The sequence below is a fragment of the Rhinolophus sinicus genome, linkage group LG03, assembly GCF_036562045.2.
Source record: "Rhinolophus sinicus isolate RSC01 linkage group LG03, ASM3656204v1, whole genome shotgun sequence".
In the NCBI taxonomy this organism is placed as follows: domain Eukaryota; kingdom Metazoa; phylum Chordata; class Mammalia; order Chiroptera; family Rhinolophidae; genus Rhinolophus; species Rhinolophus sinicus.
In genome coordinates, this window is record NC_133753.1 from 130,990,003 (window position 1) to 131,002,074 (window position 12,072).

Consider the following 12,072-nt stretch of genomic DNA (forward strand, 5'->3'; position numbering starts at 1 on the left):
CTCCATGAAGACAGAGATTTTTAGCCCTTTTATTCACTGCTGTATCTCCTAGCACCTTAAATGTTCCTGGCACACTTTAAATACTTGATAAATATTTGTTGATTGGACAAAAAAACTCCTGGACTTTAACTCCCATTTCTCATTCACCATAAGCAGAAACCTCTTTTTTTATTATATATATATATATATATATATATATATATATATATATATATAAATTTATTATATATATATTATATATATACATATAAAATCAGTCCTTTAGAAATCATGTGCCATAATGTATGTATTTCTTTAATTCTAGATTTACTTCTCAAATTTTCTTTCAGAATTGTCCTTCTGTGGTCTTCAGTCTTTTCTTCTTTTTATTTGTTAACTCAGGCTATCTGATGAAAAATCACTTCCACATCTCTGAGCTACAAATTACACTTTTTTTTTTCAACTTAATGACTGCACAGTTACTAGGCCTACGCATCTCAACTCCAAACCCACCCTTCACCCTTATGTACAGGTTGAATGTGAAATACAACCTAAACATATTTTGAACAGATCATTGTGCTTCTGTTTGTCAAAATATTTTGAGCTACAATGTAATAACTGTGTAATTGTAAGATTAAAGCCTCCTCTCCTCAATGTGGGCCAAGAAATTAAAATGACCTCAGGTTTGAAAAAACAAAAAATAAAACATAAAATTATAAGTTCAAAGCTGTTGCCAGAACCCTATTGCAGCAAAGAAGTGGGCCTTGAACGTTAGGAGGCTCTTGTAATGCACATGTTGAGGTAAGCTAGAGGAAACTGAATGACTGCATAACAACGTAAAATGTATTGCAGCATCCTATTTTATATTACAGCCAGGAAATGTTTCTATTCCTTAATATGAATTTAGACACTTGTGCTCTGAAATGTATTGTTCATCCTTCTGTGTATATGTGTGGACGTGTGTGTGTGTGTGTGTGTGTGTGTGTGTGTGTTCCATTAGTTACCCCTAGGAAGGATGAAAAGGCCCTAGCTTTACCTTAAAACTTTAGGCTATTCCAAAGCCTCCCTGGACTTTCTGTTGAAGTCCCCTCGATGTTGTTTCTGATTGAATATCTCATTTAAAATATATGGTTGTAGATGATTTCATTTTCTGGATTGCACTCTTTAGAGGAGGGGGATGGAAACTAGGGCAAGATAAGTCCCTACAGGGGCCAAGCAATGGATAGCATTCTACTAAAAAGGGGCGGGGTGAACATTGGAGGCAAGGAAAAGGAAGGCAGGAGAACAAGACAAACGGCGTGTGCCCTCCTGAGGGGGTTGTCATTTTTTTCTTCTCTTGGACTAGGGGAACAGACGTATTTGGGGTATAATATTAAAGTTGTTTCCTCTGTTGTCATTAATTTTCTTTAATTACTCCCACTTCTTCAGGGAAAGCTGTTTCACTCATACAACCTTGACTGCTGGTGCTGTGAGGGGCTTAAGACCACACAGTAATAAAAGAAAATGTGGAATTTCCATATGATAGCAACATGGAGTCCAGCCCAGAACCGGAGCCTGGAGGAGCTCTAGAAGGCAGTAGCCTACAGTGGAGAAGATACAGTGTAGAGAAGCAGAAGCCAAAGGGAGGCAGCAGGAATAGGCGTGAAATGAACCTTCTCCATTGCAGACCTCAGAGGGAGAATAGTCTGTGAAATGGGAGGAGGCTGCCACATAGATTACACTTGGTAAACACAAAGTACCCTTACTCACACATGAAAACCACCCTTAATAAAAGCAACCACAGTTCCCACATTTGCCTCTCCCCTTCTTACTTCAGGGGCTTTTTTGCATTACAGACAAACTTCCAGTGTCTGGTAATTATCAGCTGCATAGCCACCTAACCAAATAAGACAACAAAATCAATCTGAGCTCATTTTAACAGGTGAGTTCCTATTAAATCAGGAGATTAACACCAATAAAATGTTATCTACCTGCGCGTCCATCTTAATTGATGATGGCACCAACAGAGCTGCAGTTCCCTAAGACACCAAACTAGTGTACATCAAATCAAACTTATTAATATACAAGTGACATTTTCCTTTCTGTTTCCATATTTCTGTATTGCTTCAATAGCCATATGTCAGATGTGTTTCTGAGATTGTCGGAGGTAAAGAATACATGTTTAAGATGCATCTTTTACCATAGCTTTCCAGTTGCCATTCTGAAGTCCCCAGAATAACACATAATAACTCTGACATTCACTTCTCAAAGCATTGTGCCTTTGGTTGATGTACAATTTGCATGTACTAAGTTCTTAGTTCAAACTATAATTTCATCAAAAGGACCGTCAACTCACAGAACTTTCATATACTCTTTCCAATAATGGTACACATGTTAATGTGCACCACATGGGTGATTATAATTTCTTGGTCTTTTTTTTTAACTCTAAGAGATTTTTATATTGAAGTCATCACCGTACCTAAGTATTCAGCAGAATTCATGAAGAGAAGACTCACAGAGACAGGCTAGTATAGATCCCAATGCTCACTTATGTCAGTCTCACTACATTCATTTATAAAAAAGATAGTCTTATTTATTACAAGACTGAACTTTCCTTCTTCTGCTATACAGGACAAAGATTTTGAAGTGTTGCTGAGAGGTATGTAGTTATGAAGGGTAAACTGGTATTCAAAAAGCATCAGACAGTTCTCTTTCTCTCATCCCATGCCACAGTGTGTTTCACAGTTCTCCATCTATAAAGATCAACTTCTCCATTCCCTGGAAAAATTCACTACCCAAAGTCCCATAGACGAATTTGGAGTAGAAAGTCCATTTAATTACGTCTCAAGGGAAATATTGCTTCCTGGTAGAGAAGCCCATTAGTTATGAAAAGCCTACTTATTTAGATTTGGGTAGAGACTGCACATACCATGGAAGGTTTGGGCTGGTTCTCCAGGTCCCCTTGTTGGCCCCTTTGGACCGTTCGTGGCTGGCCAAACTTGAAGACAAGAGCCCTAAATTGTTCCGAAGCCTAGGTTTTCACTCCTCCAAACTACCCTTTTTGTTCTTTGAACATCTAAGTATTGGAAAAGACACTTGACTCTCTTATTATGGAGAGAGCCTTTCTGTATTTAACCTCTTTTAAAACATCTGACAGCTTCTGGTCTCTTAAGGAAGTGGTATCTCCACCCACCACAATTTAGTGAGTGTAATCAACATGTTATCGTGTTAAGGACCATTAGCAAACAGTACACTGTGACTTCCTTATAAGGCACTGTGATTTTACACTATCACTTCATTGATTATTTTTGAAACTCAAGCCCATCGTTTATGTCTCATCAGCCAGAAATCATAAATCTGCTCCTTGGTTCCTTGTGCCTCAGTAACATAGCCATCTCACAAACACGACGTTTTTAACCCTCTCACAGTCAACAGGTAAATGAAAGCCTTTGTTTCTCAGCGCTAAATCATCAGTCAGAAAGAGCTGGTTCTTAAAATCACAATATGTATGCTTAAGGTTGGTCCTTAAGTCCTGGCTTATGTGTGTGTGAGAGAGAGAGAGAGAGAGAGAGAGAGAGAGAGAGAGAGAGAGAGAGAGAGAGAGGAGGAGACATTATTACATTTCTGGAGGAGTTGCTAATCATCCTTTCTTCCCTAAAACCTAGCATATCTTTCTCATATCTCTGTAGTCACATTTTTTTGTTCTTGTTTTTCCATTGCCACAAATCCTGGACTAGCAACTTTATTCATTCTCTCCTCCTGGAAACATATTTGTGACATACAATTAGTACCTTCGTGGTCCAGATTCTCCACTTCCTCACATCTCGGCCTGCAGGATATTCAGCGTAGGATTGCCGAGCATGGCTCACCAAGCCTTGAGGTCTTGCAGGAAGCATAGGTAAGGGACTATAGCTTTTTTTTTCTCTTTTATCAGCAACATCATGTAGTTCTGGTACAAAGTAAATGCTCAATAAATGTTAAGGGAAGGAAGGAAGGAAGGAAGGAACGAAGGAATGAAGGAAGGAAAGAGGAGATTTTGCAAATGATTTGGCAAAAAACAAACCAACAGACAACTGGACAGTTACATTTTAAGGCATGGTACAGGCATTCTATTCCTTATAGGAGGTTGGTAGCAAGAAAATCTCAATACTTAGACAATCAGAAACAACACTGCCATTTTATATGTGTGTGGTAGGGAGGAGATGGGCAGGAAATACTAACACGTATGAGGGTGGTGATGAAAAAGATGATGATGATGACAACAACGATGACGATGCTTTCTTAAAACTTACTGATTTTTAACTGGAGGACCAAAAAACGAGAGGAGAATAAAAATTTTGGTCCGCTGTAATAATATCACTTTACAATCATTTACATGAACTATTTCCTATCTAAGCCATGTTACTTTGCAATATGATAATGGTGATAAACACTATAAAATGGATAAAATTACTTTTATTATAATTTTATCCCATTAGATGAGATATATATATATAAATATATATAATATTTCATCATAGTTGTCACGTAACATGATGATATATTCATTCAGAATGCTGTATACTTAAGACTAAAAGAATCAAAGGAAATAGAGCACCTATTCAAGAAATATATATTTTCCCTTGTCTTGTCGAATAGGTTGTTTTGCTCTTATATTAATTATTAAGGTACTCAAACCAGGTTGGATTACCTTTATAATCAGCCTTGGCAAACAAGAGCTATTTTGTTTCAATTAACAGGCAAATTGATAGCCTATAAATATAACAATTTCTTAAGAACAATAAAAACGAGAATAATTAGAACCACACAAATTAATAGCTGTCAGTGTATAGGGGTACTTCATTTGCATTTTTCTGAAATTTACGAAAAATTTTGTCCTTGATATTTTTAAATTTTATATAATATGGCTAAATGTGTTTCTTTTCTCTCTCTCTCTCTCTCTCTCTCTATTTCGCATGTTTGTCACTCTACAGGTTATTTCAAACTGAAAACATTCATGTTAAATCTGGGAAATTTATGTCCATTATTACCTCAAATATTAACTCCTCTCTGTTTATTTATTTTTCTTTCCTGGATTCCTAATATCCATATGTTAGCTCTTCTACTTATTGCCTCCACATTGCTTAACTTTTCTCTCACATTTTCTATGTCATTATATTGTCCTGTTTCCTATGGGAGAGTGACTCAGTCAAATTTTCCAATGTAGTAATTAATTCCTCAGCAGTGCCAATTCTACTTTTTAGTTCATCTATTGGGCTCTTTATGTCAACTACTATAGTTTTTACACATATTTCCACTTGGTTCTTTATTTACATTATTTTATTACTGTGTCATATTGCTAATATTTTTCTTTATCCATTTTAGTATATTTATAATGTATATTGTGAATCCTTGTCCCATCAGTTGTAAAACTTAGTCTTTTAATGGACTCTAGTCCAATGTGCTGTTTTCTTTGGAAATAGCTGTGCTCCTCAGGTATCTCCTTATTTTAGCTTGCCAGTTACTGTTCCTTTTGGGGTATTCTTTGCTTTACCCAGCAACGTGGGGGAAGTCCAAGGCTCAAACTCCAATCTGGCTCAGACCTGATGACCTCACATTGTTCATGGAGCAGGAGGGAAATGAGAGCCTAATGGTGGAGTGTCTTACACACCAGAAAACCCTCTTAGTTTGTGTCAGCAGTCCTGGAGGTTGGGTGAGGAGGCAGAGGAAGAGGAGAACTCACTGTTCAAGGCTTATCAATCTCCACATGTTTTTTGAAGCTCCCAACCAGCACTTGTGCTGCCATGATGTTACACCTGAGGACACCTGTGCATGTGTGGATTCTGGCATCACTGAGAGCCCTGAGGCAAGGTAGAGAATAATGGTAGCCAGAGCAAAGTGCCTTAGACCATCATCCCCTTACACAACAGTTCAAAACATCCCTCAGTCTTCCTAGGAGTTTCTGAGTTCCATGTTTAGCTTGATGCTTCTCTCTAGTTCCACTAAAGTTGACATTGGAGGAGTGATCACGTGGTACTTCATAGTATGGTGTCCTGGTAGGATGGGAAGAAGTGATTAAAATTCACCTTACTTCAACTCTGTAGAAAATCATTTGTAGTGCTCTCAATGCTTCATGAAAATTGTTAAGATTTTGTGTAGGTCCACAACCATGAGAAGATACCTATCTGCAATGTGCTGATAATTGCAATGCGGACTTTTCAGGTATGTAAGTGGTGTTCCCTGATAAAATACATTAAGGATGGGAGACTGGAAATAGTAAATCTATACATACCATCAAAAAATGTTGTTATATGCTTATTTTAGCTCTTCGATCTGAGCCGTATACGTAATTACATTGTTTTTCCAATCTAGACAGAGAAAACCCTTTACGGTAGCATCATACCTATTGTTTAACACCTACAAGTGAATTTCTCCCTCAAGTTATATGGCGTAGCAAAACACTGTTCTTCATAAGGTCACTCAAGGACACGCTGATGATTCCACCACCCCAACAAATGGCAGAGGAAGCAAATGAAAGGACATCTTATATCTGCTCTTCTCTGTCTGAGCAGAGTTGACACCTGCCACTGCTGCTCAAAGCTCATTGGCTAGAACTAGTCAAATTGCCATGTCTGCCTGCAGGGGGGCTGGAAAATGTCGTTCTCCACCTGCCTGAGAGGAGAGAGAGCACAGGATATTGATGAGCAGTGGGAATATCTACCACATGTCCAAAATGTCTGTCAATATATTAATGAAATAAACTTGACTGCCAAAACGACACAGTACTCAGATTTTCCTCTTACTCTTCTTATTCTTTCTTTTCTCTTTTTTTCACTGGATTACTTCTTCTATACCCCTTCTTCTACATTCCCAAGGTTCAATTTCTAGCCTTATGGTCCCTTGTTTATATACTATCTTTCCTGGAAATTTAAGAATTATCCATCATGGGGGCCGACCTGGTGGCTCAGGCGGTTAGAGCTCCGTGCTCCTAACTCAGAAGGCTGCCAGTTCGATTCCCACATGGGCCAGTGGGCTCTCAACCACAAGGTTGCTGGTTCAACTCCTCAAGTCCCGCAAGGGATGGTGGGCAGCGCCCCCTGCAGCTAAGATTGAACACGGCACCTTGAGTTGAGCTGCAGCTGAGCTCCCGGATGGCTCAGTTGGTTGGAACGCGTCCTCTCAACCACAAGGTTGCCAGTTGGACTCCCGTAAGGGATGGTGGGCTGTGCCCCCTGCAACTAGCAATGGCAACTGGACCTGGAGCTGAGCTGCACCCTCCACAACTAAGAAACAACTTGAAGCTGAACGGCACCCTCCACAACTAAGATTGAAAGGACAACAACTTGACTTGGAAAAAAGTCCTGGAAGTACACACTGTTCCCCAATAAAAGTCCTGTTCCCCTTCCCCCAATAAAACCTCAAAAAAAAAAAAAAAGATTTATCCATCATGGTCTTTCATAGTTCCTTAAGTATAGAAGTTTAATAAATATTGATTGATTGATTGATGAACTAATTAAATATTAACTCAAAGCTAACCAGTGATTCTTTAGAAATCACATATTTAGTTATTTTTCACACCCACATAGTAAAAAATCTTCAGCATTTTTCCTCCCTTTTCTCATACTTTTTCCCTGTCCACCTTTTTTTCACCTTAACACCTTAACTCTACTATATAAAAAAAATATATAAGTATTAACTCTACAATGAGCTCTGTCCTTTAATAAACCAGAGTTTGTAAGTAATAACAGCATGAGGATATTCAAGTTATGAAAAAGCAGACAAGAAAAAAGATAGTATTATTTTCATTTCCTGATATTAAATCATTGCATGACTATCTTCCTTTTTTGTTGTCTCTAATTAGTGTTACACAAATAATGCTAACTTTAATGCCAAAAAAAATTTGTTACAGCATTTATTTTATTTATCATTTTCAGTTAGAAACTATTTAAAAGTCATGGGGTTTTGTTTGTTTGTTTGTCTGTTTTTATACATATAATAACAGCAAATTTTAGGGCTACAGGATCAAAGCAAACTGATTTTTTAAATATTAGAAGTTAATTTCATTAAAAGGTTTTTCATGAATATGTAACTAATTCAAGGCACACTATTGTTCATTGATTCATTTTTAAAAATATGTATTCAGCACCAACCGTGCTTTAGGTGTCTTGTTAATAAACTGAAATTTCTGACGTCCAGGTACCAACAAATAGACTCTTAAAAATCTATCTATTTCCCTTAGATGTATTGAAATTTGCACATTTCTTCGTATGTAATATGTCTTTATGATTACATATGTGTGTGTGTATATATGTGTATCTCTAAACATATATTATTATGATATATATATACACATATATATATATGTACATACACACACACACACACACACACACACACACACAGAGTGCCAAAAAATGTATACACATTTTAGGAAAGGAAAAAACTATTAAAAGTGTACTACTCAATACATACCGATAACAAAAGATGAACACAAGTTATGTGTATACATTTTTTTGGCACCCCTGTTATATGTTAAACACACACACAGCAGATGACTGTGGCTGCTATTCTTGCTATTTTGTCATTGGGTTCCATTGGCCAGGAAAACATTTTCTTGAATTTTTTTTGTTTGTTTAGTCCAAAAATATATCAAAAGGAAACTATGATTGTATATGGAATTAGAGATAAAATTTTTACACTATACCATAGAAAAAATTTTACATAAATCAGGTTTATTTTCAACTAACATATAATGAATGTCTACTGTAAATGCCTGCTATAGTGCTAAATGCTTTTGTATAATATGTCTTTTATATGTGTTTTAAAGAGCCAGAAAACAGTACCTGATATAAAAACAATACTATACAAGTGTTTGCTGCTGTGAATTGCTACAGATTTATTGAAGCATAGTTGAAATACAACAAACTGCATTAAGTTAAAAAGTACAATTTGATAAGTATTAATATTTGCACATACTTGTGAAGCCATCCCAACAACCAAGATAATGAAGCCATTCATCAGCTCCAAAAATTGCTTCGTCCCTCTGTCATCCTTTTCTCCCACACCTCCCTGAACCATTACCCTCATTCTCCCCCCATCCGGGCAACTAGTGGTCTGCTTTCTGTTATTAGATTTGTTTCCATATTCTAAAATTTTATATACATGGAATGATACAGCACACATTCTTGTTGCCTGGTTTCTTACACTCATCATATTTACATGGAAACACATTCAGTGTTGCTGCGTGTATCTATAGTTTGTTCTATTTTAATGCTAAATAGTATCCCATGGTACAGATATATCACAATTTGTTTATCTATTCACCTGTTTATAGACATTACAAATAAAAGTGCTATGAACATTTATGTTCAAGTATTTGTGTGCATATGCTTTTGTTTATCTTGGGTGAATATCCAGTAGTGGGATAACTGGATCATAAGATAAATATATGGTTAATTTTTTAAGAAGTTGTCAATTTCTCTTCCAAAGTGTTCATACCATTTTACATTCCCACTAGCCGTGTATGAGGGTTCCAGTTGTTCTGCTTCCTTGCTAACGCTTTGTGTAATCAATATTTTAAATTTTACTCATTCTAACAAGGGTGTAGTGGTATCACATCGTGGGCTTAATTTACATTTCCCTAATGACTAATAATGTTATGCATTTTTCGTATGATTATTTACCATCCATACGTCTCTTTGGTGAATTATATATTGAAATATATTGAAACATTTTGCAAATATGAATGAAGGTTATAGGAGTGTTTGTTCTTTATACTATTTTGATTTTGCAATATTTTGAAAGCCTGAAATTTTTCGGAATAAAAAGGTAAAAAAGAAAAATTTGTCATAAATATGGTCACAAGAATTATTATAAATTTAACAAATCATCTCTAAACATATATTACTATATTGTTAAAAATTATATAACACATAACATGATTACTATATTATTATTACTATATTATTACTATTACTATATTATGTCATGTCATGTCATGTCATGTCATGTCATGCCATGCCATATTATAGTTTCAACCTCAGATAATGTTAACAAAGATCAAGAAGTGAAGGAGGACATGTATGAAGAAATAGAAATATAGAGAACCTCTCATTTATTCAAGTGGGCTGAGTCAAAAAAAGTTAGTTTCAATCTTGACTTGCATAATTAGAGATCTATTTGTTCAATGCAAATACAAACAAGAAGTGAAAACCATACAAATCACTGCAGAAGACAAAGCAAAAGAAACTATTCCTTATATTGAAAGACAGAGAACACAGGACATGGCACCAAAATATACAAAATAAAGAACTTAAAACAAGATGACAGACAGAACAAACATTATAGTTATACGGAGATTTTTTTGAGATGTGGGGAAATAGCTACATCATAATGCTAAGTAATATGTGCAAAATGTAAAATGTATTCAGAATGACCTCAATTATGTTAAACACATACATATATATGAAACATGGAAAAAAAGAAAGGAAGCAAATACATCGAAGAACTTGTCTTGGGCCAATGAATGGAATTATGCGTAGTTCATATTTTCTTAATTATAATTTTCTTAATTATGTTTTTTCAAAATTGTCTGTAGTGAGCATCAATTATTTTTATACCAAAAATATGAGTTATAGTTTTTAAAAAGAAAACCGTAACTTTCCATCTCTCCGTTTCCAGAGCAAAATCTGATGAAATGGTGCATGAAATGACATCAAAACCTTCCACCTAATGTTTTTCATGAAAAGTGTAAGTCTGCCCCTTGGGCAACATTGCTGAGGCAACAGGTTTTATCACTTTAGTTGTTTTACCTGGAACGCTATCTCTCACATCAATTTTAGTTTCATCTTGGGTATATAAAAGGTCATATGAAGAAGTTACAGGAATAAACATTAATGTCAGTCAGTTTTGATTAAAGTGGAAAAATTTCTCCCATTTTAGAGGACCTAGATGAGAGAAAGTTTTTCCTTTATATTTGCAATTGTTGTTTGTACTAGTAAGTGGTTTGGGATCACCTCCAGCAAAGTCGTGTTCTACTTTATAGATTCACAAAGACAGCATAGAGCAGAGATTAAGAGCATGGACTCTGGAGACAGATGATCTGGATGTGAGTCCTGGCCCTTGAGCAAGTTAGTAAATATCTTTGTGCCCTTAGTTCCCTCATCTCTGAAATGGGGATGATATAATAGCACCTACCGTATAGCTATTTTGAGAATTTAATGAATTAATATTTGTAACAGTACCGGGTACATAGTAAGTGCTATAGAAGTTTTAATTAAATAGGTAAAATTCACCCTCACTACATTACAGGCTATGGCACTTTCATCTTTCTCCAGTCTTTCGTTCCCTATAGTAACATAACATACTATTTCTGTACTTTGTCATACACAGAATTGTGAAACGTACTGCATTTCTCCACTGGGCTCCTGCTCCCTTTTGACCTCCCTATCGTCCAGAAAGTGATTTTCAATCTTTTCTTGATCTTCCATCACCTCAACAAAAGCTCCCTTCCCCCGGGAATCCTTCCTCCTTGCACTTTCATCTTTCATCTGTTGTCTGCTTTGCACAATCATAACTGGGGGTAATTTCCACACTTACTTACATGTTATTCCTTTTACAGGGCCTCTTGAGAAACAATGCCTCCACCCTATGTATCCAGAGTGGTGTGACACAGGACACTGGCCAGAGGGATGTTAACAAGTATGCTGGGAAAAAAGGTGTCCTGCACTCCTATAAAGTCAGTAAATATGCTGGGTTTAGCAAAATTAACCTATGCGATTTTGAGGACTTTATAATATGCTCCTATGTATGTCCTCATGGGAAGGACAAAGTGTGCAGCATTTCCAAAACTTATTTGACTAGTTAAACCATTTATTTTCTCTCTATATTCCTATTAACTCATGAGTTGGCAGAACACCTCTGAAAAAAATGCTGCCTTTACTGAAAGGAGTGACACTCTGTGGTTTAAACACCCCACAGTCTTGGGGGAAAGAAATGTGTCTGAAGGCACCATTCAAATTACACTATTTGTTTGGGTGGCCAGAATTGGTTCACCACTCAAATCCCAGAAGTAATTCAATCCTCTTCATTGTGTCGCAGGCCTTCAGGCAAGTATTCATTCTCCGAATACTTTTG